Genomic DNA, 24,592 nt, shown 5'->3' with positions numbered 1-24,592 from the left:
CTATCAGTGACTTATCACTTTTTCCCTTTTTTAAAATGAATTTTATTACATTTATAGCTGTACAAGCATCATCACAACCAATTTTAAAGCATTTCCATCCCAAACCTACAGCTGTCCCCCCACCCCCCAACCTGTCTCCTTTAGAAACTGTTAGTTTTTCAAAGTCTGTGAGTCAGTATCTGTTCTGCAATTTCTGCAAAGAAGTTCATTGTGTCCTTTTTTTTTTTTTTGATTCCAGATGTAAGTGATAGAATATGATGTTGGTGTCACACTGTCTCACTAACTTCACTTAGCATGATAATTTCTAGGTTCATCCATGTTGCTGCAAATGCTGTTATTTTGTTCCTTTTAATGGCTGAGTAATATTCCATTGTGTATATGTACCACATCTTCTTTATCCACTCCCCTTCAAGGGACATTTAAGTTATTCCATGTCTTGGCTACTGTATATAGTGCTGCAATGAACATTGGAGTACATGTATCTTTTCAAATCACGGTTTTCTCTGGATAGATGCCCAGGAGTGGAATTGCTGGATCAAATGGTCGTTCTGTTTTTAGTTTTCTGAGGCATCTCCATACCGTTTTCCACAGCGGTTGCACCACTTTACATTCCCCCCAACCGTGTAACAGGGTTTCCTTTTCTACACACCCTCTCCAGGTGGACCCAGATATACTGGGCTTGGATTTTAGCCCTACAGTTTGCTAGAATCAGGCTGGTCCACGTAGAATTGTACTTCTAGAAAGTTGGCCTTCTGGTTGTGAATGCAGTGTCAATATAGTGGTTTCTGGGGACAGGCTATGCTCATACCAGAGCTCTTTCTCTCTAGAGGTCTCCTCAAGCTTTTTCTTCCCTCCCACCTGATCTTCTCCCTCCTCAGCCAGACACCTTCTCCAGCATTTATTGCTTGCAGACTTTTTTTTTTTTTTTTTTTTTGGTCTTTTTGTCTTTGTCTTTGTTGTTGTTGTTGCTATTTCTTGGGCCGCTCCCACGGCATATGGAGGTTCCCAGGCTAGGGGTCGAATCGGAGCTGTAGCCACCGGCCTACGCCAGAGCCACAGCAACGCGGGATCCGAGCCGCGTCTGCGACCTACACCACAGCTCACGGCAACGCCGGATCGTTAACCCACTGAGCAAGGGCAGGGACCGAACCCGCAACCTCATGGTTCCTAGTCGGATTCGTTAACCGCTGCGCCACAACAGGAACTCCTGTTTGCAGACTTTTTGATGATGGCCAGGGTTGTGCCTCCAAACCATCAAGGGAACTCAGACCCGAGTTAGCCTGTCAAACTCTCTAGCCATTGGGCTACCGGACCAAGGACCCATCTCCAATCTTGCCTGGGAGCCTGAAGGTGAAGTGTAGGTGATGCGGGGTCGGGGGGTAAGGAGCACGCTGGTGCTGTGGCGCCATCTGGTGGCCATCTTCTCTAACAAAATCTCAGGCCTCCCTCTGCCTCCCACAGCAGAACCCTGATTCAAAGCAGATGCTGTGTGGGTCCCAGCTCCTGCCTCTGGAGGAATACAAGGCAATCTGAATCCCAGTGAAACCCTCAAGCATTCTAAATGCTCTGCCACTGGACCAGGCGGCAAATCCACATCCAGTGCTAAAGGAACACCTGTGTCCTCTGTGTGACATCAGGCTTCTTGGAGCAGAGAGTCACAGGACCCCAGAGAACAATGCCAAACCTCTCAGTGCTTGCTGGGGGTTCTGACATACCCACCATCAACCCCACTTCTGAGCCTGGATATTGCAGCCTTGGAGGTGTACAGGAATCAGAAGGTACTCTGGCGCCATCTTGTGGACATCTGCTCTAACAGCAACTCTCAGGTTTTCCTCTCTCTGGCTCAGCCATTCCGGGTGCATTGGCCTTGGGCTATATGCTGGCTGGCTTTCCTTCCCCCTCTTTCTTTAAATACCAAGAAGTGATCGACAAATTGGGCTATGTCTCTCTCAAAGTGCACTGAGGCCAACCTCCCCAACTCCAACCCATTCACCCTCAGCTCCATACCCATCATGTTATGCCTTCTTCACTTTTTCATATATTTATTCATTTATGTATTTATGGATATTTGTATGTATGTATTTATTGATTTTTCTTACCTGACTTTTATTCATTCATACGTATGTCTTTATTTATTTCTTTACTTCTCTCTCTCTCTCATTCTTACTTTATTGACCCCAACTGAAGCATGTATGAGTTCTCTGCCCATGGACAGATTTCAAGCTGCAGATATTACCAGTCCCACTGCAGGAACAAAGTCATATCCTTTACCCAGGCAGCCAGAAGTGATCTCTGAGACAGCTTTGTTTATATCAATCTACTAGCCTTAATTCCCCAGACCTAGCTTTTGATCAGGTCTTCCTACCAGGTTTATAGCAAGAATGGAAAGAAAAGAATGGTATTTCAGGAGACCTCTTGAGAGAAAAAGCTCAGGGGTTAGTGCAGCTTCTACCAAAATATCACCATTTTACCACCTTCCATTCACCACCCACAGGCACTTTATCCAGACCACAAAACCCAGCTCTGCATCTGGTTTCAAAATTTCCAGCTCTGGCTTCACAAGAGATGGTGTCCTGGTCCAGACTCCTGCTTCTTGAGAAACAACAGGCCGTCTGACCCCAATGAACCTGCCAAGCTTTCTTACCACTGTGACACCCAGCCAGGCTGCAAGTCCACATCCAGTGCTGAAAGGACACCTGCGATCACTGCCTGACTGGAGGCATCTTGGCTCATAAAGTCCCAGGTGCCCTGAAAACAACCCCAAATCTCCAGGTGCTTGCTGGGGCTTTTCCCAAACCCATCCTCAACCCCATGTCTGAACCTGTATCCTGCAGCCTGGGACCAGAAGGTACACCTCGCGCCATCTTGTGGACATCATCCCTAATGGCAATTCTCAGGCCTGCTTTCTTATCTGGCTGAGCTCTCCTGGGGTCTGCACTGGCCTTGGGCTAGCCTGTGGATTTGATGTTATGTTTCCTCCCCCTCTAAGTGCCATGAAGTACCCTAAGAAGGGGGTATTTCTCTATCAAAACTTTTTAGGGCACTAGCCTAACTTGCCCAAGTTGGTACCGTGAATACCCTCTACTGCCCCACCCATTGAGCCATGGGAGCGTTATTACTTAATATAATAATTACCTGAAATAATTGGCTGTGGTGTATGGATGTATGGATTATTTCCATCTTTATTAACTTATTTTTTTTGTACTCCATGGGTCATGCATATGCAGTGTGGCCAGGAATTCAGTCTATGCCACAGCTTTTACTACCTCAGGCTCATCCTTAAAACCTTCTGCCACCACAAGTATAATGTCAGGAGAGCATTTGGAATTGCTTTATCTATCAACTGAATTAGATAAAACGTAGGAACATACGTACATATTTTTAGAATTCTTAATCTATTGACCTTATTTGACTAGGAACTTCTATTTATTCATTATTCAGGTGCCACCTGGGACACTGGGGAGTTGTCTTGCCAGGTTTGGATCTCTCAGTGCAGCTAAACCACAACCCCAGGAGGGACAGAGACAGAGCCCTGTTGGGACAGGATCAAAGGAGTCTTTGTGCCTGTCTCTTTTACCGAGGGGCAGCTGCTTCGAACCTGACACCTTCTCAGGGGAACGCTGAGCTGCTCATACTGTCGTCATTTTTTATTTTTTCTGTTTCTGATCCTGATTTCTTTTTGATTGTCGCTGATGTATGGGGCTCCATGTGACCTGAACACCAAAGTGATCCCATCGTACATGTCTGTCCATATTGCTCGTCTCCCGTGATCCTCCATTTGCTTCCAAAAACAGTGCCTCCATATTATCCCCGGGGCTAAACAGCAGGGTGTCCTTGATGACCCACGCCAAGGGCAAGTGTTTGGATCTGCACCTTTCACATCCCTGTCCTTCCCACACCCGCCCCCTCCAGTCTGGCAACCCAAAGTCTGTATTGCCATCCGAGAGTTTCCTTCCTGGACGAAGGTTCCTTGGTGTCATTTGGAAGATTCCGGAGGGCAGGGCTTTCCCATGCTCTTGGGGTTGCTCTCTCCGACATACCTTGTGTCGTGTGAGAGGTTTTCTTTCCAACGAAGTGGCTGCCAAAGGCACTTGTTGTGACACATTTTCATGGCTGCGTCCGCTTCCGTTGTGTGTATGGAGATCCCCTTCCTGATCCAATCGTCTGTCCATGGACAGACAACACGTTTCCATGGCTTGCTCCTGGGAAGTGTGCTGCCTGAACCTCGTGGGGCATTTCTCTCTTGGCAAGGGACATGTTCTGGAGAGATGTCCAAGCGTGGGTGTGCTGGGTCCTGCAGGCCTTCTAGGGTTCTTTTTCGGATGCCCTGGATCCTGTGGCCCAGAGTGGTTGTACACAGGGCCCTAGACACCCACACTCTAGGAGGGCACCTTCTTGTCCACACCCTGTCCAGGGTTTGCATTTCGAAGGCGTCCAAAGAATGGCCACTGGGAGAGGACTGAGGAGGTCCCTCGGCCTCGTTGGGATGTGTGATTCACTCTCGATGAATGAGTGACGGTGTTCCTTTTTCCGGTGCCTGATGCCCTCCGTCTGTCTGGTTTGGGGAAAGGTGTCTTCGGGTGCCTTCCCCAGTTTTCATGTAGGTGGCTGGTTTTCTGGGGCTTTGTCTTGGTTTCTGTGCTTGAGCTGCTAGTTGAGGGAGGCCAGCCTGACCTGGGTTTGGGGATGCGCATAGAGTGCCTGGGAGGTGCCAACACGGTGGTATGTTGGACAGCAGCAGTGCCAATCACAGGGCATGGTCTCTCCAGAGGTCTCCGGAAACTGCTTCCGTTTCTGTCCATGGGAGCCTCTTCTCTTCTTTCTATGCACCTGGTGTGAAGGCATGACCTAAAGCCTGGTGGGGCATAGGCAGGCAATTCTGAAATCCCTTCTGGCCCCCTGGGGCAAATGTCTTGTTTCGGCGCTGGGGTGGCTTTGGGAAACACTGTGCTTTGGCGACCACCGACAGAGAAGCAACGCACGAATGCTCCAGGTGGCGTCAATACACTTAGAAAGAAAGAGGGAAAGAGAACCGGAGAGAAACCGAAAACCAAAATAAATGAATGAATTAATTAATTAATTAATAAAGACAACAAAACCAAACAAGGGTCGAGGCCAGACTTAACTGTACGAAGGCAGGCATCTCAGGGGCCAGTGAAGAACTATACCCATCGTTCCATCCCTACACACCTCTCGTCATAAATTCGTAAGTGCAGGGCTCTATAAAATCGGAAGAAGCCTGGCATACCATGATGGTGCGGGGGATGGTCGTTTACCCAGCGAGGCATGGCGCGAGTTGGCCTCCGGGCTCTGGAAGCCTTGGAGAGAGAAGGAGCCCAGGTGGAAGGGCAGTTCTTGGTCTTCCTGAGAGTGAGGGAAGGAGACCCCACCCACACCTGGGCCCCAGGGAATGCAGCCCTGGGCAGTGCTGAGCCAGAGGGAGCAGGAAAACCCCGGGGGGGGGGGGGCTGTGGGAGCAGAGGTCCACACGAGGCCCAAGGACTCCGTGGATCCTGTCAAGGTTTCCTAGCCTCGCCGCATCAGACCAGGCCTCATTACCTGACGTGTATGAATTTACAGAGGCCTTTTTCATTCCTAATTTATTACCTTGTTGAATTAGATTCCTTCACACATATGTGGCATCGGGTACACTCTGCCCTGGAAATGCATCCACTCCTAGGCTGCGCATCCCCAGGTTGCACTTCAAACCCACTGCCCCCCGAGGTATTGGGTCAGGAGAGCCTTTAGGATTGCCTTATCTATCCAATTCCATAGCTATTCTATAGGACTCTATGTTTGTGTGTGTGTGTGTGTACATAAAAGAGAGAGAAAGAGAGCAAGAGGTTGACTTCATTCTTTCTCAAGTAAGCTCATTCTGTTCAATCTCTGTTTGGATTGCTCAATTTATTTGGGTGCCCCCTGCCACACGGAGCTGTTGTCGGGCCAAAGTGTGATCTCCCTCGGCAGACATAGAATACCCATGTCAGATCTAAAGCCTGGGGATTATGACTAAATCCCAAGGAGTATAATCACGGAATATTAATTTCCTCCAATAATGTTTTACACTCATGAGCTGCTCCCCATATGCCTAAAACAGCCTCTATCCCTGGATACCTAGATTACAAGATCTTGAGATCAGCAGGGCCAGGCCTGTGCTATAGACATTGATCAGCACAATTGTACCCACTGCTCACTAAGGGTGATTTCGTGGCCCTGCCTATTTTCACAACCCTCCTCAGAGGGGCAAGCTCATAGCACCTTAGGAAGATTCACTTTGCAAACCTTCCCTTCTATGGGATTCATCCTTCAAATCCTTTCTTGGATGGGATTTGTCCTACAATCCTTTGTTTGGGTCACCCAGGAGGCCTTTCCCCCTTAAGTGGATTTAGGCTCATGTCAGAAAATCAGCTTCTCTGGGTCACACTCACCACCTGCTCTCCATTCCCAACTCAGACACAGAAGACCCCCTGGGTCTCCTAACCCATGGCTCTGCCTGGGCCAACTTTCCCTCCCTCCTGGCCTCTCCTTCCCATGTCCCCTGAGGGTCACCAGGAGCTCCCGCCTGGGGTGGGCTGTCCACTCTGTCCTAAGGAAGCCTCCATGTTGTCAGGTGGAAAAAGCAAGGGGTACCTCATGGGACCTCCCTCATGTGGCACAGCAGCCAGCACCCACCTACTGACCTTGTCACTCTGGATGAGCCTAGGTGGAGAGTCCAAAGACCTATAGCACTTTCTGGTTCTCATCTCATCCCAGCAATGCCCTCAGGAGAATCACAGTAAACAACTCTGTGCCAGCTGCAAAGGACGCTTGTTCACACGGGGCTCCCAAGGGCAGGCCTCTCCAAAGATATGGAGCTCCCCTGGGAAGGCACCCAGCAGCCCCTGGGGCTCACAAAGATAGGCTGCTACCAGGATATGGAATTCACCTGGGCAGGCACTTGGACAAGGATCGGGACACAGGAACCCCAGAGACCTCACTGCAGACCCCTCCCCCAGCCCCGCTTGTTAGAGCGGACCCTGAGCACCTTAGAGCAGGATCTGGACTAACAAACTGCAGCTCCTGGGCAGGTCTGTGCCCTTGGACTTCTCTCTGTGCAGCCTCCCTCCAATGGGTCTTCCAGAGGCTTCCAATGCACCAGGGTACCTGGCCCCTGTTTCCACCCACTTCCCCTCTTCTCCCTGATTCCAGGATTTCTCTCATGAGGAGAGTCTTCTTGAAATAGTCTCCCACTCATGAGCCAGATAAAATTAGAAAATGAGCTAGAGCTGCGGCCCCAGGTCTATCCTGACCCTCAGGACCCCACACGTGTTCTTTGTACAGAACCTGAGGGGCAAGGCCCATTTTCCACAATCATGAGCACCTGATGGGCTAGGGTTAGGGTTAGGGGTTAGGGTCTAGGGTTAGGGGCTAGAATTGGGATTAGGGTTAGGGTTTAGGGTTGGGGGTCAGGGTTTAGATTGGAGTTGGGATTCAGGTTGGGTTTTGGGATTGAGTTTGGTGTTAGGGTTTGGCTTTGGGGTGAGGGGTTAGGGTTAGAGGGATATGGGATTAGGATAGGGGGCTTAGGGGTAGGGGTAGGATTAGGGTTAGGTTGGCCTCAGTATTCTGAAAGACTTTGAGAGGGATATAGCCCACATTGTCGGGCACGTCTCTGTATTTAAAGAAAGAGGAGGAAGGAACGCTGACCTGCTTATTGCCCAAGGACAATGCAGAGGCTGCTGAGCCCCAGAGGAGGGAAACCTGAGAGTTGCTGTTAGAGCAGATGTCCACAAGATGGCAACAGCGTGCCTTCTAGACCTCTGCAGCTGGTGGTGTTGATTGCGGGTTTGGTGGAAACTGCAGCAAGCACCCAGAGGTTTGGCTTTGTTTTCCAGGCACCTGAGACTCTCCGCTCCAAGAAGCCTCATATCAGGCAGAGGAAACAGGGGTCCCTTCAGCACTGAATATTGATTTGCAGCCTGGTGAGGTGGCAGAGCAATTAGAATGCTTCAGGGTTTCACTGGGTTTCAGATTGCCTTGTGTTCATCCAGAGGCAGGAGCCAGGACCCACACAGCTGGCAATTGTTTCATGAGCTGGCAATTTTCAAGCCCCTGACTGTGGAGGGTTTAGGTATCTGGATAGAGGCTGGTCCCAATATATAGATGGTGGAATTTGGTGATATTTTGGTGGGCAGCTGTGCTAATCCTTGTGCTTTTTTTTAATCAAGAGACCTAGTGAAATTACTTTCTTGAATTTCCATACAAGCCTCTCTTTTCAGTACAGCACCAGGGTATGGAGGCCTGACTGAAACCAGGTCTGATGAATTAATCAGGGTTGATTGATATCAAGAAAGCTCTCATGGTGTTCCTTCATGGCTGGCTTGAGTCTGTCTCTGTCCCTGCCGGGGCTGTAGTAAAAGCTGAGTTGGGAGGTCAAAACCTGGCCAGAAAACTCCCCAATGTCACAAGTGGCACCCAAATAATGAATAAATAAAAGTATCTAGTCAAAAGAAGATCAATAGATCAAGAAGTCTAAAAATTCATACAAATATTCCTACATAGTATCTAAGTGAATTGATAGATAAAGCAACTCAAAAGGCTATCCTGACATTATATTTGTGGTGGCAGAGTGTTTTAAGGATGAGCCTGGGGTACTAAAATGTGGGGCACGGATTCAATTCCTGGCCACACAATATAAGCATGCCACAAGGGGGTACAAAATAAATAAATAAATATATAAAGATGAAAATATTCCATAAATTCATACACCATAGCTAATTTTTTCAGATAATTAATATATGAAGAAAGTAATAAGGCTTCCATGGCTCAATAGAGGGTATTCACAGTATTGCCTTGGGTAAGTTGGGCTGAGTGGCCAAAAAGGTTTTGATAGAGAAATACCCCACTTCTTAGGGCACTTCATGTTACTTAGAGGGGAGGAAATATAAAGTCAAATTCACAGGCTAGCACAAGGCCAGGGCAACCCCCAGGAGAGCTCAGCCAGACAGGAGGAAGGAAGGCCTGAGAGTGGCTGTTAGGGCCCATGTTCACAAGATGACACCAGGTGTACCTTCTGGTCCCATGTGCAGTTCCAAAGCTTCAGGCTCCAGGCACAGCTATGGGGTTGATGATGGGTTTGGGGAAAGCACCAGCAAGCACCCGGAGATTTGGGGTTGTTTTCGGAGCACCTGGAACTCTCTAGGTTAAGATACTTCATGTCAGGCGGAGAAAACAGGGGTCCCTTCAGCATGGGATGTGGATTTGCAGCCTGGTCACATGTCACAGTGGTAAGAAAGCCTGGAAGGTTCAATGAGATCAGACGGCCTGTTGTTTCTCGAGAGGCAGGAATCTTTGACCAGGACACCATGGCTCGTGAAGCCAGAGCTGGCACTTTTGAAACCCGAGGCTGAGCTGGGGTTTGCGACCTGGATCAAGTGCTTACGGATGGTGAATGGAAAGAGGTAAAATGGTCATATTTTGGTGAGCAGCTGCATAACTCCTGTGGCTTTTCTCTCAAGAGGACTCCTCTAACTCCGTGGAGCCAATCATGCAAGAACGAAAGTGTGATAGAGAAAAAGGAAGAAAAAGAAAGGGAAAGAAAGACAGAAAAGCATGCACCAATGAATGAATAAAAGTCAGAAAGGTAAGAAAATAAATAATTACATATGCACACACCCGTATCCACATATACAAAAGTGCATGAATATATGAAAAATTGAAGAATGCTGTCGCGACATGATGGGTATGGAGCTGAGGGCTTTAACGGGTTGGTGTGGAATAGGTTGGCCTCAGGGTTCTGGAAAACTTTGAGAGAGACATGGGCCACTTTGTTGGGCACTTCTTGGTATTTAAAGAAAGAGGGGGAAGGAAAGTCCACCAGCAAATTGCCCAAGGATAATGTAGCCCAGGGGCTGCTGAGCCAGAGAGAAGAGGAAAACCTGAGAGTTGCTGTTAGAGCAGATGTGTCTACAAGATGGCCCCACAATACCTCCTGGACCCCTGTGCAGCTCCAAGGCCGACTATCCAGGCTCAGAGCTGGGGTTGTTGGTGGGTTTACAGAAACCCAGCAGGCACTGAGAAGTTTGGCTTTGTTTTCCAGGCACCTGAGACTCTCTGTTCCAAGATGCCTCATGTCAGGCAGAGGACACAGGAGTCCCTTAAGCATTGGGTGTGGATTTTCAGACTGGTTGGATGACAGAGTGTTGAGAATGCATGAGAGTTTCACTGCATTTCAGATTGCCTTGTGTTCCTCCAGAGGCATAAGCCAGGACCGAAATGGCAACTGTTTTGAATCATGACCTGCCGATTTTCAAGCCCCTGACTGTCGAGGGTTTAGGTATCTGGATAGATGTTTCTGCTGATGAATGGATGGTGGAATTCGGTGGCATTTCGGCTGGCAGCTATGCTAATGCCTGTGCTTTTTTTTGCTCAAGTGACCTAGTGAAACTTCTTGCTTTTCCATGTGAGCCTCTCTTTCCAGTACCATGCCAGGCTTGTAGGCCTGACTGAAACCAGGTCTGATGAATTAAGCAGGATTGACTGATATCAAGAAAGCTCTCATGGAGTTCCCTGGTGGCTGCCTGGCTTAAGAGTCTCTCTTTCTTGCTGCTGTGGCTGTGGCAAGAGCTGCATTGGGAGATAAAAACCTGGCCAGACAAATCCCCAATGTCGCAGGTGACACCTGAATAAATGAATAAATAAAAGTAAATAGTCAAAGGAGATCAATTTATCAAGAATTCAATAAATACGTACACTAATTCCTACATAGTAGCTAAGTGAATTGATAGATAAAGTGATTCAAAATGCTCTCCTGACATTATACTGGTGGTGGCAGAGGGTTGTAAGTACAAGCCTGGGGTAGTAAGGGATGTGGCATGGATTCAATTCCTGACCACACTATATGTGCATGCCACAGGGGATCCAAAACAATAAACAAGGAAATAAAGATAGAAATAAATCCATAAATTCATACACCATGGCTAATTATTTCAGGTAATTCATGTATGAAGAAAAAATAAGGCTCCCATGGTTCAATGGGTGGGGCAGTTCAGGGTTTTCATATAATAGCCTTGGGTAAGTTAGGCTGAGTGTCCCAAAAGTTTTTGATAGAGAAATACCCAACTTTTGGGGGCACTTCATGGCACTTAGTGGGAGAGGAACTATAATGTCAAAGCTGCAGGCTTGCCCAAGGCTGGTACAGCCCCCAGGGCAGCTGAGAGAGCAGGAAGTCCTGAGAGTTACTGTTAGAGCAGTTTTTCACCTGAGGGCACCAGTGTATCCTCAGAATCCATTTGCAGCTCCAAGCTTGCAACTCTAGGATCAAAGTTGGGGGTTGGTCATGGATTTGGTGCAACCCTGAGAATATGCCCATGGAATGGAGTTGTTTTCAGGGCACCTGGGACTCCCAGGTCCAAGATTCCTCATTTCAGGCAGAGGACACAGATGTCCCTTTATTTTATTTTATTTATTTATTTATTGCCTTTTCTAGGGCTGCTCCCATGGCATATGGAGGTTCCCAGGCTAGGGGTCGAATCGGAGCTGTAGCCACCGGCCTATGCCAGAACCACAGCAACGCAGGATCCGAGCCTCGTCTGCAACCTACACCACAGCTCACAGCAATGCTGGATCCTTAACCCACCCAGCAAGGCCAGGGATCGAACCTGCAACTTCATGGTTTCTAGTCGGATTCGTTAATCACTGAGCCACGACAGGAACTCCCAGGTGTCCCTTTGGTATTTGATGGGGATTTCCCTCCTGGATGGGTGGTCGAGTGGTTAGAAAGCCTGAGAAGGTCCATGGAGTCAGGTGGCATTTTGTTTCTTGAGAGGCAGAAGTCTGGACCAAGTCACCATCTCTTTTGAATCTCAAGCTGGTGATTCTCAAGCCCCTGGCTTTCGAGGGTTGTATATCAGGATAGAGGCTGGTGCTGGTGAATGGATGCTCTGAATCAGTGCATTTTTTTGGCAGCTCTCCCAGTCTTTATGCATTTTCTCTCAAGAGGTCTCCTGAGTCTTCTGTCATCTTTTTGGTTTTGAGCCTTGCCTTTTACCTACCTGCATGTTGATACTGAGATCTGATGGATCTGGTGTTGGTGATAGGTTTGCTGGAATCCCCAGAACATGCTCATAGAACAGGGTTGCTTTCAGGGCACCTGTGACTGCCAGGCCCAAGATTCCTCATTCAGCCAGGAATGATCAATAATCCTTATCTATTCATTTACTTTTCTGGCCCCAACTGCAATAAGAGAAAGTTGCTGGCCAGGGATTGATCATGTGCCACCACTCTTAGCAGAGCCACAGCAGTGACAACAGAACCTTAAGCCATGCAGCCATGAGAGATCTCATGAGGGCTTTCCTTATATCCAACAAATGGCCTTAGTTCACCAGGCCTGGTCTCGATTCCAGAGGGTAGGTATGTAAGAAAGAGAGGCTCATATGGAAAGACATGAGAGAAGATTCATGAGATATATTGAGAGAAGATTCATGAGATATATTGAGAAAAGAAGCATAAGGATTGGGACAGCTGCTGACCAAAATGCACCAATTTCCACCATCCATTCTCCAGCACCAGCCCCTATCCAGGTACCAAAATGCTTGAAAGTCAGGGGCTGAAGAATTGCCAGCTTGAGATTCAAAACAGATGGTGTCTCAGTCCAGACTCCTGCTGCTCAAGAAACAAAATGCAATCTGACTGCATTGTGCCTGGCAAGTTTTTCTAACCACCGTGCCACCCAACCAGGTTGGAAATCCCAAACCTGTGTCTTCTGCTGGACATGAGGAATCTTGACTCTGGGAGCCACATGTGCCCTGAAAACAACCCAGTTCTCAGGGCATTTTCTGAGGATTCTGCCAAATCTATCATTGCCCCCAACTCTGAGCCTGCAGGTGCAGTCTTGGAGCTCCAGATAGGTTCCAGGGGTACACCATAGCCTTCTTGTGGCCACCTGCTCTAACATCAACTCTGGCCTTCCTCCTCTCTCCCTCAGCTTCCCTAGGGGCTGCACTGGCCTTGGGAAAGGCTGCTGGTTTGACCAGGCTCTTCCTGTCCCTCTAAGTGCCATGAAGTGCACTACCAAGTGGCCTATTTCTCTCTCAAAGTGTTTCAGGACACTGACCCTAACTTAACTAAGGCTGGTACCTTAATACCTGCTGCCATCCCACCCATTATGTATACAATACACTATATACTTTATGTATTAATTCACTTATATATATTCACTTATTTATTTAATTTATTTAGTTATCAGATCCATCACTGGCATGCAGAAATTGGCACAGATTGAAACCCAGACTAAGCTGTTATTACCCTGGCCAATATGTTAAAACCCTCTGCCACCACAATTATAATGTTAGGCTACTTTTTTATATACAAATTGAATTATGTACTTAAATATGTATGTGTTTTCTTATTGATTTGTTTCCCTATTAATTAATTTAGTTACTTTGCTATTCATTTATTTTTTGGCCCCAACTGTGATAATGCAAAATTGTCTGCCCAGGGATTGATATCATGCCTCTGCTCTTACCAGAGCCACAGCAGTGACAAATACAGATCCTTAAGTCATGAAGCCATGAGGGATGTCCATGAGAGCTTTCCCTATATCAAACAATTGGCCTTCATCCACCAGAGCTAGCTCTATGTCAGGTCTCAATACCAGAGGGAAGTTATATAAAAAGAGAGGGTCAAATGGAACCAGATGTGGTACAGGAGACCTCTTGAGAGAAAGCACAAGGATTAGGACAGCCAGTCACCAAACTGCACAGATTTCCCCCATCCATTCACCAGCACCAGCCTCTATCCAGATACCAAAACTCTCAAAACTTAGAGGCCTGAGGATTGCCAACTCAAGATTCAAAACCAATGGTGTCTCAGTTCAGACTCCTGCCTCTCGAGAAACAAAAGGCAATCTGGCCCTTAATCGATGTATGGTTTAAAGAAAAGCACCGAGTGTAGACCCTGGATGGTCCATACTGCATGAACGCTTTGAATGAAAACTAGCCCAAACTTCGCCCCAAATTGAACTATCATAAGTAAATTAAACATTCTTCAACATCTAATGTATAGAAAAAAAGATATTTTAATCTGGTGCTATAGATAAATTACTATAAAGAAATTATCAAAGCAGCATTAAAGTTACCAAAAATGTATTCCTTTTACTTTTGGCATAATGATTTAACTGGAAAACTAAGAGAAGTTAAGTCAAATACCCCGAAACAAGATATCTATTCATGAACAGTTTACAAGGTCAAATTCATCTGAATGACAAGATAATGAGATTTATGAGTAGAGTTGACAAGCCTAACAAGCCTGGTGACAGCTGGCTCTCCAGAAAATAGTTTTAGTTAAACTTTAAATACGACCTTAAAAAACATAACTTCTGTCAAAAGTGCCATGAGGCACCACCTCACCCCAATCATCACAGCCATCATCAATACATCGGCAAGTAACATACGTTGGAGAGGATGTAGAGAAAGGGAACCCGCCTACACTGTTGGTGGGAATGTAAATTGGTACAACCACTATGGAAAACAGCACGGTGCTTCCTCAGAAAACTGAAAATAGAACACGTGATCCAGCAATCCCACCTGGGCATAAATCCAGACAAAACTTCCATACAAAAATATACATGCACTCTAATGTTCATAGCCGCACTATTCACAATAGCCAAAACATGGAAACAACCTAAGTATGTACAACAACAGAATAACAGATTGAGAAAATGTGGTACACATATACCATGGAATACTATTCCACCATAAAGAGAATGAAATAATATTATTTACAGCAACACGGATGCACACGAAGTGAAATGAATCACAAAGAGGACACACACCATATGATATCGCGTGTGCAGAATCTAAAATATGCTCAAAATGAACCTATTTACAAACAGAAACAGATTCACAGACATGGAGAACCTCTTGTGCTTGCCAATGGGGAGGGATGTTGGGGTTAGAATATGCAAACTATATCACATTTAGAATGGATAAGCAATGGCATCCTACTTATAACATATAGAACTATATCCAGTCTCTTAGGACAGACTATGATGGAAAATAATATCTAAAAAAAGAATGCATATATATGTATGAGTGGGTCACTTTACTATACAGAAGAAACAGGACAACTTTGTTAATCAACTATACTTTTATTTTTAAAAAAGCTAACTTTCGGAAGTTCCCTTGTGGTTCAGCAGGTTAAGTATCTGGCATTGCTGCAAATGTGGCATGGGTTTGATCCCTGGCTGGGGAACTTCCACATGCCATGGGCAGGGCCAAAACAAAGAAACAAACAAACAAACAAAACCCGTAATTTTTAATGTAATTTTTAAAATATTCCAAAAAGGTACACCTTTCTACACACAGGATACAACTTTCTCTAGAGAATAAGCATAAACAATATCATAGTTGGCTAAAAGTAGACACCAATTAAAGTACTCAGGTTAACCACACATTCACATTAATACCAACAGTAAATAAAACTAACGTCTTGGAGTTCCCATCATGGCACAGCAGAAGCAAATATGACTAGGAACTGTGAGCTTGCGGGTTTGATCCCTGGCCTCGCTCAGTGGGTTAAGGATCCAGCGTTGCCATGGACCGTGGTATAGGTTGTAGATGCAGCTGGGATATGGTGTTGCTGTGGCTCTGGTGTAGGCCTGCAGCTGTGGCTCTGATTAGACCCTCTAGCCTGGGAACCTCCACATGCCTCAGGTGCAGCCCTGAAAAGACAGAAGACTAATAACAACAACAATAATAATAATTTCTATTTTCTTTTATTTGTCTTTTTTAGGCTTTTTTCTTTTCATGGTTGCACCTGTAGCATATGGAAGTTCCTGACTCAGGGATTGCATCTGAACTGAAGTTTCAGGCCTCTGACACAGCCATAGCAACACTGGATCTGAGCCATACCTCAGATCCATGCTGCAGCTTGTCACAATGATGGATCCTTAACCCACTGAGTCAGGTCAGGGGTCAAACTCACATCCTGACAGAGACAATGTTGGGTCCTTAACCCAATGAGCCACAATGGGAACTCCATAAACTCCTAATTTAATACTGGACTAATCTACTAATTAACAGAAGCAATACTCTTAATATGAATAATAGAAATAGTTCTCCTTGCAGAGAGAGAGAAAGGAACAGAAAAAAAAATATTTGAAGAGATAATGGCCGAAAACTTCCTTAACATGGGAAAGGAGCCACTCACTCAAATGCAGGAACTACAATGAGTACCATATGAAATAAATCCAAGGAGGACTGCCCTGAGATACATATTAATCAACCTGACCAAAACAAAAGACAGAGAAAATATTAAAAGCAGCTAGGGAGAAGAAAAAAAAAAACATACAAGAGAACTCCAATAAGGTTATCAGCATATTTTTCTGCAGACACTCTGCAGGCCAAAAGGGAGAGGCACAATATATTTAACTTGATGAAAGGAAAAAACCTCCAACCAAGATTACTTTACCCAGCAAGGCTCTCATTCAGCTTTGAAGGAGAAAGCAAAAACTTTACAGACAAGCAAAAGCTAAAAGAATTCAGCAAAACTAAACCAGCCTTACAACAAATACTAAAGCAACTCCTCTAGGCAGAAAAGAAAAGGCCACAACTAGAAATAAAAAATACTACAAATGACAAGGATCGCCAGTAAAGGAATATATACAGTAAAGACAGGAAATCATCCATGCAAAAATATGCTTCCAAAATCAAAAATGGTGAGAAAAGGAGGGTACAAATGCAGGACACTGGAGGTGCACTTGCAATTAAGAGACCAACAACTTAAAACAATCTTGTATATATATAGACTCCTATATCAAAACTTCGAGGTAACTGCAAACATAAAATCTACAAAGAATACACACACAAATATGAAAAACCAACTCAAATACAATGCTAAACATAGTCATAAAGCTACAAGAGGGTAGAAAAAAAGAGCAACAAAAACAAATACAAACGAGTTAATAAAATGGCAATAAGAACATACATATTGATAATTACCTTAAATGTAAGTGGACTAAATGCCCCAAACAAAAGATGTAGACTGGCTGAAAGGGTACAGAAACAAGAGCCATATATATGCTGTCTTCAAGAGACCCACTTCACTTCTAGGGACATATACAAATTGAAAGTGAGAGGATGTAAGAAAATATTCCATCCGGCGTTGCCGTGAGCTGTGGTGTAGATTGCAGACGCGGCTCGGATCCCACGTTGCTGTGGCTCTGGCGTAGGCCAGTAGCTACAGCGCCGATTAGACCCCTAGCCTGGGAACCTCCATATGCCGCGGGAGCGGCCCAAAGAAATAGCAAAAAGACAAAAAAAAAAAAAAAAAAGAAAATATTCCAGGTAAACAGTAATCAAAACAAACCTGGAATACTACTCAGCCATAAAAAGAACAAAAGAATGTCATTTGCAGGAACATGGATGGAACTAGAGACTCTCATACTGAGTGAAGTAAGTCAGAAAGAGAAAGACAAATACCATATGATATCACTCATACCTGGAATCTAACATACAGCACAAAGGAATGTTTCCATAGAAAAGAAAATCATGGACTTAGAGAATAGACTTGTAGTTGCCAAGGGGGAAGGGGAGGGTGTGGGATGGACTGGAAGCTTGGGTTAATAGATGCAGACTTTTGCCTTTGGAGTGGATTACTAATGAGATCCTGCTGTGTAGCACTGGGAACTCTGTCTAGTCCCTTATGATGGATCATGTAATGTGAGAAAAAAGAATGTATACATATATGTGTAAATGGATCCCCATGCTGTACAGTAGAAAAAAAATAAAAGGTAAAAAAAAGGCTGGAGTAGCAATAATCCTATTAGACAAAATAGACCTTAAAATAAAAATACTGTAAGAGACAAGGAAGGACATAATGATCAAAGGATCTATCCAAGAAGAAGCTATAACAACCGAAAATATATACGCACCCAACATAGGATCATCTCGATATATAAGAAAACTACTAACAAGCTTAAAAGGAGAAATTGACAATAACACAGTAATAGGGGAGGACTTTAACACCCCACTTACAGCAATGGACAGATCATCCAGACAGAAAATCAATAAGGAAACACAGGCCCTGAATGAAGCGTTAGACCAGATGGGCTTAATAGATGTCTATAGGACAGTCCATCAAAAAGCAGCAGAATATACATTCTTCTCAAGTACACATGGAACATTTTCTAGGATTTATCACATTCTGGGCTACAAATCAAGACCCAGTAACTTTATGAAAATTGAAATCATATCAAGCATCTTTCCGACCACAATGCTGTATGACCAGAAATCAATAACAAGAAAAAAACTGCAAAAAACACAAACACGTGGAGACTAAACAACATGACACTAAACAACCAGTGGATCACTAAAGAAATCAAAGAGGAAATTTAAAAATACCTAGAAGCAAATGACAACAAAGACACAACACTCCAAAACCTATGGGATGCAGCAAAAGCAATTCTAAGATGGAAGTTTATAGCAATACCTATAAGCCTACCTCAGGAAACAAGAAAAAGCTCAGATAAAAAAACCTAACTTTACATGTAGAGCAGCAAGAGAGAGAAGAACAGACAAGACCTAAAGTTAGCAGAAGTAAAGAAATCATAAAGATCAGAGCAGAAATCAATGAATATAAACGAAGAAAACCATAGAAAAGATCAATGAAACAAAAAGCTGATTCTTTGAAAAGATAAACAAAATTTATAAACGCTTGGCCAGTCTTATCAAGAAAAAAAGAGGAGTTCCCGTCGTGGCGCAGTGGTTAACGAATCCGACTAGGAACCATGAGGCTGCGGGTTCGGTCCCTGCCCTTGCTCAGTGGGTTAACGATCCGGCGTTGCCGTGAGCTGTGGTGTAGGTCGCAGACGCGGCTCGGATCCCGCGTTGCTGTGGCTCTGGCGTAGGCCGGTGGCTACAGCTCCGATTAGACCCCTAGCCTGGGAACCTCCATATGCCGCGGGAGCGGCCCAAGAAATAGCAACAACAACAACAAAAAAGACAAAAGACAAAAAAAAAAAAAAAAAAAAGAGAGAGAGAGGATTCAAATCAATAAAATTAGACATGAAAGATAAGTTACAACAGACATCACAGGAATACAAAGGATCATGAGAGACTACTACACGAAACTATATGCCAATAAAATGGACAACCTAGAAGAAATGGACAAATTCTTAGAAAAGTAGAAACTTCCAAGACTAAACCAAGATGAAATAGAAAAAAAATGAACAGACCAGTCACAAGTACTGAAATTGATTAAAAAATGTCCAACAAACAAAAGTCCAGGGCCAGATGGTTTCAAAGGTGAAATTTATCACACATTTAGTGAAGAGATAGCACCTATCCTCTGAAACTATTTCAAAAAATTGCAGAGGAAGGAACACTCCCAAATTCATTCTTATGAGGCCACCGTCACCCTGATACCAAAACCAAAAATACCACAAAAAAAAAGAAAATTATAGACCAATTTCACTGATGAACATAGATGTAAAAATCCTCAACAAAATACTAGAAAACCAAATCTAACAATATGTTAAATGGATTGTACATCATGAAGTGGGAATTATCCCAGGGATGCAAGGATTCTTCAGTATCCACAAATCAATCAGTGTGATATACCACATTAACAAACTGAAGAATGAAAACCATACGATCCTCTCAATAGACGCAGAAAAGGCCTTTGATAAAATCCAATACCATTTCTGCTAAAAACCCTTCAGAAGGTGAGCATAGAAGGAACCTACCTCAAAACAACAAAGGGCATATATGACAAACCCAGAGCTAACATCATTCTCAATAGTGAAAAGCTGAAAGAATTCCCGCTGAGATCAGGAACAAGACAAGGATGTCCGCTCTCGCCACTAGTATTTACCATAGCTTTGGAAGTCCTAGCCACAGCAATCATATAGGAAAAGAAATAAAAGCAATCCAAATTGGAAAGGAAGAAGTAAAACTGTCACTATTTGCAGATGACAAGATGCTATACCTAGAAAATCCTAAAGACTCAACCAGAAAACTGTTAGAGCTCATCCATGAATTTGGCAAAGTTGCAGGATACAAAATTAATGCACAGAGATTGACTGCATCTCTATATACTAACAATGAAATATCAGAAAGAGAAATTAGGAAGCAATCCGGTTTACCATCGCATCCAAAAGAATAAAATACCTAGGAGTAAACCTACCTAAAGAGTCAAAAGACCTGTACTCTGAAAACTATAAGATACTGATGAAAGAAATCAGAGATGACACAAATAGATGGAAAGACATGCCCTGACTGGTCTGTTATCGCCAGGCTACAAAATCTGGACAGGATCAACAGAGTCCTTGTGCCTGTCTCTTTTCAAGAGTGTCAGCACTCTCGAACCTCACATCATTTCTGGTGAATGCTGAGGAGCTAATATCGTCATATTTTTTTATCCTTACTTATTTTTGATTAACACTGATATATGGAGCTCAATTTCACGAAATTTCTCAACTTCATGATCCCATCGTACGTGTATATCCATTTTGGTTTTTTCACATGATCCTCCATTTGGTTCCAAAACAGTGACTAGACATAGTTCCACGTGCTAAAGCGCAGGATGTCTATGCTCGCACACTCCAAGGGCAAGTGTTTGGATCTATTACCCTACAAATCTCAGTCCTTCCCAAAACCTCCCCCACAAATCTGGCAACCGAAAGTCTGTATCGCATTCCAAGAGTTTCTTTCCCGTAGGAAGTTTCATTGCTGTTATTAGTAATATTCCAGAGAGAAGGGGTTTCCCATGGGATTTGTGTCTCTCAGACATATTTCGTTTAGTATGAGTGATTTACTTTCCAACTCTGTGGCTGCAAATGGAATTATTTTTGCATATTTTTATGGCAGAATCTGCTTCCATTGTGTATATGGACATGCTCTTCCTAATCCAATCACCTGTCCATGAACATAGAATGTGTTTCCAGGTCTTGCTGTTGTGAAGAGTGCTGTCTGAACACAGTGGGGTGTTTAAATTTTGGAAAAGAACATTTTATGGATTTATGCCCAAGAGTGGGAGAGCTGGGTCCTATGATCATTCTAGGTATCATTTTCGGATGCCCTGGATCCTGTGGTCCATAGTGGTTGCACAAATGGATGTAGACACCCACACTGTAGGAGGGCACCTTCTTGTCCACACCCTGTCCAGGGTCTGTCATTTGACTGCGTCCTAAGGATGGCCATTGGGAGGGGGCTGGGGAGGTCCCTGGGCCTCGTGATGATTTGCAATACACTACGAATGAGTGATGGTGTTCCTTTTTCCGGTGCCTGATGCCCTCCGTCTGTCTGGAGTCCGGAAATGTTTATTCAGGCCTCTTCCCCACTTGTCAACTGCACTGTTGCTTTTTTGTTGCTTTTTCTTGGTTTCAGTGGTTGAGCTGCTAATTTTGGAAGCCCAGCCTGACCTGGGTTTGGGGATGCACATAAAGTGCCTGCGGGTTGTGCACAGGAGGTGCAAAAACGAACATATTTTGGAGAGCAGTGGTGCCAAGCACTGGGCATTGTCTCTCAAGAGGGCTCATGAATCTCCATGCTTTTCTTTCCATGGGAGCCTCTTCTTTCCATGCACCTGGTGTGGTGATGTGACCTAAAGCCAGGTCAAGCATATGCAGGCCACTTTATTGACAGATCCAAAAAAAGCTCTCCCTGAGATCCCTTCTGGCCCCCTGGGGAAAAGGGCTGATTTTGTCAGGGTGGTGGGTTTGGTAAACTCTGTGCCTTGGCAAACATCGATGGGGATACAAAGCACACACACTCCAGGTGGGGTCAATATATTTCGAAAGAAAGCGGGAAAGTGAGAACCAAAAAAAAAAAAAAAAAATAAGTAAGAAGGAAAGAATTGAGGCCAGACTAAACTGTATGAAGGAAGGAATCACAGGGGTAAAATTAAGAAAAAAATAATCGTTCCATCCCTACACACCTGTCTTCATAAATACGTATGTTCAAGTCTATCAAAATGGAAGAAGGCTGGCATGACATGATGTGTCAGAAGACGATGGTTAACACAGCAAGGCATGGCTTAGGTTGGCCTTGGCGCTCTGAGCCTTTGAGAGAGAGAGAGCCCACGTGGAAGGGCACTTCTTGGTTTTTCCTGAAAGCGGGCAAGGAGACCCAACCCGCATGTGGACCCCAGACAATGCAGCCCCGAGCAGTGCTGAGCCAGAGGAGGAAAACCCGAGAGTGGCTGTTCCAGTAGATGTCCACACGAGGGCGCCAGCGTCCCCAGGTGCAGCTCCGTGCCTCTAACGGGCGAGGGCTGCAAGGCTCCAAACGTGCAGGCTCAGCATTGAGGCTGATGGATTGTTGAGCAGAACCCACACGCAGCAAGCACCCACAGGATTTTGGGGTATTTCCTGGGCCCCAGGGACTCTCTCCTCCAAGACACCTCATGTCAGGCAGAGGGGACAGGTGTCTCTTCAGGATGTGGAGGTGGATTGGCAGCCTGGTTGGGGGGCAGTTGGTTTCAAATGCTTGAAGCATTTCCCGGGTTGTGGTGTGCTTGTGTTCCTCTAGAGGCAGGTGCCCAGACATACAGAGCTTCAGGGTTGTCTCCTGGGCTGGCACTGTTCAAGCCCCTGCCCGTCAGGGGTTCAGGTAGGTGAGAAGAAGGGTAGTGCTAAAGAATAACTGGGGGGCTTGGGTGGCATGAGGGTGGGCAGCTGGGTGAATCCCTGTGCTTTTTTCACTCAAGAGGCTGAGGGAAATATCCTTCTTGCCTTCCAAGATGAGCCTCCCTAGTCAGTAGGGCACCAGGTTATGGAGGCCTGACAGAAACCAGGTCATGAATTAAGCAGGGTTAATTGGTCTCATCAAGCATGCTCTCAGGGAGTTCCCACGGGGCTGCCAGGCCTAAGAGTCTCTCCTGGTCACTGCGGTGGCTGTGGCAAGAGCTGCCTTGGGAGATGACACTCTGGCCAGGCAACATCCCAGTGTGGCAGGGGGCTCCCATGTTAATTGATAAATCAAAACAGAGTTTGAAAAGAATGAGCTTAATTGATAAAGAAATGAGTCAATGACTCTCTCTCTCTCTCTCTCTCTCTCTCTCTCTATATATATATATATATATATATATATGCATACACACACAGAGAGAGTACGACAGAAAAGCTAAGGAAATGGATAGATACAGCTACACTAAAGGCTCTCCTGACCCAATACCTCGGGGGGCAGTGGGTTTGAAGTGCAACCTGGGGATGCGCAGCCTAGGAGTGGATGCATTTCCAGGGCAGAGTGTACCCGATGCCACATATGTGTGAAGGAATCTAATTCAACAAGGTAATAAATTAGGAATGAAAAAGGCCTCTGTAAATTCATACACGTCAGGTAATGAGGCCTGGTCTGATGCGGCGAGGCTAGGAAACCTTGACAGGATCCACGGAGTCCTTGGGCCTGTCTCTTTTCCTGAGGGGCAGCCGTCTATGCCCGGACACTTTCTCTGGGCAACGCTGAGCCCCCAATATTGTCGTTTCTTTTTACCATGAATTCTTTTTGAATGTCACTGATATATGGGCTCAATTTCACCTTCACACCCAAGTGATCCCATCATACATGTGTGTCCATATTGCTGTTCTCACATGATCCTCCTATTGTTTCCAAAAACAGTGGCTGGATATGGTTCCCGGGGCTAAACAGCAGAATGTCCTCGACTATCCACTCCAAGGGCAAGTGTTTGTCTCTATTAACTTCAAAGCCCAGGTCTTCCCACACCCTCCACATCCCTCTGGCAATCCTAAATATGTTGTCAAATCCATGAGTTTCTTTCCTAGAGGAAGGCTCATTGGTGTCATTTGGCTCAGTCCAGAGGGAAATGTTGCCCCATGGTATTTGTCTTTCTGTTTTTTGGACATATTTCACTTAGTATGAGAGATTTTCTGAGCATCTATGTGGCTGACAATGGCATTTTGGTTGCCGTTTTTTGGGCTGAGAACAGTTCCATTGGGTATATGGGCAGCCTCTTCCTAATCCACTCATCTGTCCGTGACCAGAGAATGGGTTTCCATGTGTTGCTGTGGTGAAGAGTGCTGCATGCACAGGGCGGGGCATTTCATTTTCCCACAGAACATTTTGCACGTCTGAGCGTGGGATCGCTGGGTCCTGGGGTCGTCCAAGGGCGATGTTTCAGACGACCTAGTTCCTGTGCTCCCTCGGTGCTGGACGCATTTCCTACACACCCTCAGGGCCGGAGAGCACCTTCATTTCCACATCCAGTCCAGGAGGTTATTCCAAGACGTCCTCATGAAGACCATTCAGAGAGGGCTGAGGGGGGAGCTCAGCTTCGTTTTGATTTGCAATTCCCTCTTCATGAGCGATGGGGTTCATTCTCCTGGTGCTTGTTGCCCTCTGGATATCTGGTTCAGGGAAAGGGCTATTCAGGTCTTTTCCCCATTTTTCAATTGGATTGTTGGTTTTGTTTTGCTGTTGGGTGGTATTGGTGGTTGAGCTGTTTGTTTTGGAAGGCTAGCCTGACCTGGGCACTGGATGGATACATTACCTGCATGTTGTGCATGGCAAGTTAATATAGTGTGAGATTTTGGACAGCAGCTGTGCTAATCGCTGGGCATTGTCTCTCAAGAGGTCCCAAGAAACTCCATCCTTTT

At 45.3% G+C, this 24,592-nt stretch overlaps 1 long non-coding RNA gene across 2 annotated transcripts; it reads right to left on the bottom strand.

Annotated features, from left to right (window-relative positions):
• Positions 1,655-7,190, bottom strand: LOC110261255. 2 transcript variants are annotated; one of them, XR_002345283.1, is made up of 3 exons: positions 7,025-7,190; positions 6,681-6,794; positions 1,655-5,007 (listed from the first exon to the last, which is right to left on the bottom strand). It is a non-coding gene; the product is annotated as an uncharacterized LOC110261255 (long non-coding RNA). The 2 variants fall into 2 exon arrangements; XR_002345282.1 differs by lacking the exon at positions 7,025-7,190 and having other exon boundaries at positions 6,681-7,016.

This window comes from Sus scrofa, chromosome 6, assembly GCF_000003025.6.
Source record: "Sus scrofa isolate TJ Tabasco breed Duroc chromosome 6, Sscrofa11.1, whole genome shotgun sequence".
Classification (NCBI taxonomy): domain Eukaryota; kingdom Metazoa; phylum Chordata; class Mammalia; order Artiodactyla; family Suidae; genus Sus; species Sus scrofa.
The sequence above is the reverse complement of the archived record's forward strand: the minus strand, read 5'-3'. Positions and strand labels throughout refer to the sequence as shown.